The sequence below is a fragment of the Marmota marmota genome, unplaced genomic scaffold, assembly GCF_001458135.2.
Source record: "Marmota marmota marmota unplaced genomic scaffold, marMar, whole genome shotgun sequence".
Classification (NCBI taxonomy): Eukaryota; Metazoa; Chordata; class Mammalia; order Rodentia; family Sciuridae; genus Marmota; species Marmota marmota.
Window position 1 is genome coordinate 4,492,555 of NW_025999897.1, and position 2,444 is coordinate 4,494,998.

At 49.9% G+C, this 2,444-nt stretch overlaps 1 protein-coding gene across 6 annotated transcripts in view; it reads left to right on the forward strand.

Annotated features, from left to right (window-relative positions):
- Positions 1–2,444, forward strand: part of Arsg (arylsulfatase G) — a 120,369-nt gene that overhangs the window by 37,897 nt on the left and 80,028 nt on the right. The gene's annotated exons all lie outside the window — the stretch shown is intronic.

Genomic DNA, 2,444 nt, shown 5'->3' on the forward strand with positions numbered 1-2,444 from the left:
GGGGGGGGGGAGAGAGAGAGAGAGAGAGAGAGAGAGAGAGAGAGAGAGAGAGAATGAATGAATGAATATAATAGTAGCTAACATTTCTGAGCCCTTTCTGAGAATTTGTTGGATCATCTCATTCTGACATGGTATTCTGGTGGAGGAAGTTTCCTGTGGTTGTTTTTCATAGGGAGGAAATGGAGACACACACTCTATAACCTAACCAACGTCACACAGCCAGAAAATGACTGCTGAACCCACATTCTCCTGGCAATGGACCCACACATCCCCCAAATCAAGTCCCCAAAAGGAAAATTTGCCAAGTAACTTTCACTGAATTGGACATTTGCCCCCCAAGTTGGGGTCCTGACTGTACTTCTGGCCTTACGTCCGCCTTCGATGTTCTTAGATAAGACCGACTGGAACAGGTCTCTGTGTGCCCAGGATGCCATAATGCAAGCCCACAGATTGGGCAGCTAAGCAACAGTCATTTATTTCTCCCAGTTCTGGAGGCTGGAAGTCTGAGATCAAGGTGCCAACTGACTTGGCAGGAGGAGGGCTGCCTTCTGGCTCATCAGATGGCCACCTGGCCGTGTCCCTACCTTGTAGAACAAGTTCTCCTGTATGTGTCCATAAATGCATTCATGAGAGCCCTACTCACATCTTGTCTCACCCTGTGACCTCCCAGAAACCCATCTCCTGATACCATTGATTAGGGAATTAGGGCTTCAGCATACATGTGTGGGGGTACATACACCTTCAGTCTACAGCAGGATCTGACCCATTTCATCGAAGAGGTGGATAGGATTGGATCTGGAGCAAGGCTAAATTCACAAACAGACTGAGAAGCACTTAAGAAGGAGTTACCCTGGTTCAGTGGCACTCCTGTGATCCCTCCCAGTGACTCTGGAGGCTGAGGCAGGAACATTGCAAGTTCATGGTCAGCCTGAGAACTTAGTGAGTCCCTGTCTCAAAGTAAAAAATAAAAAGGGCTGGGATGAAGCTCAGAGGTAGAGCACCCCTGGATTCAATCCTCAGTATCAGTAAAATAAGTTGTGGATAAAATTACTTGATATCCGGGGTTCTCTTTAAAATAATACAGTATACGTGGAGGGTGAGGCCAAGGGACGTGGGAGGGGAGATGTTTCCATCAGAATTGCCACGTGTTGATAGTTGTTGAATTTAAAGGTTGGGTAGGAATGTGTGAGTTTCTCAACTTTGGTATGTTTGACAGCAGCCATAATGCAATTTTGGACAAATAATAAGCAAATGTAGCTCTGTAAAAAATTCCTTAAAAATTGGCCAACACGCTCCTGGGAATGGATTTCAGGTAGTCTGAGCCATTTCTCCCTTGGCCACACCCTTTAGGTTTTTCTTAAGTGGAGAGAGTTTTAGAAAAGCGGGGGTGTCCGGAGGCTGTCGACCTTCTCTGTGGTTCTGGTTGGTCTCCAGGACCAGGTATGATTTCTGTAGGAGCACTGGGTTTTGGAATGAGTGGCACCAGGCCACCTTGGCTCTCCCAGATTGGCTTCTGCCACGTGGCTTCCTTCTGGGACAGTCTCAATAGGTGGTCCCTTCGTCAAACTCAGCTGGATATGCTGTGCCCTGCTGTGGATGGGTTTCCTGGCACTGTTAGGTCCCCAGAAGAGAGATTCCCAACAGCTGGGTCTGACCTGAGGGCTGCAAGCTGAAAGAAAGAAAGAAGCCTTTTAATGGTCACCCTGCAGCCTGCGTGGGGGCATGCTATCGAAGATGTTCTCTGCAACCAGGCATGGTGACACATGACGGGAGGAGGATTCACAAGTTCAAGGCTCGCCTGGGCAATTTAGCAAGACTCTGTCTTAAATAAATAAATAATAAAGGGCTGGGGATGTCGCTCAGTGGCAGAGTGCTCCTGGGTTCAACCCCCCAGTACTGGGGGGAGAGTGTTCTTTGTCTCCTTGAGCCAGCCCTATATGTTCGGATCCATAAGGAAGGGGCCGTAAGGATGTTGGTTTCACGGAGATGTTAAATGACGCTTTGTCCTTGCTCTGGTGGTAACTGGGCCTCCCATGCCACCCAGGCCTGGGCCAGGCTGAAGCAGAGCTGAGGGAGCACCCATCCCTGGCTGGATTGGCGAGGGCCCTGGAGGGAGGGAGAGCTCTAGGCGTTGCCGATTGCTTCACCCTGGTGCTGTGGGACTCTCCTGCACCGATGCCAGGGACTGCGGACTTCTTAGCTTCCTCCTTACCTGCGGCCCTGCCATTCCTGTGTGCCTTCTCAGTAGAGCAGCCTGAGTGAGGGCTTCTGTTTCAATGCAAGTCACATCTGGCCACTGTTGTGTCCTTGTGCCGACCCTCCTGTGGCTTCGTATCTCAGCAGAGGCCTCCTGCTTGCTCTCTGGCTCCAGTGTGCACTCTTTGGCCCTCCACGGCCTTTACATTAGCTGATGCTGCTGCTTTTTTTTTTTTTTTTTTTTTGGG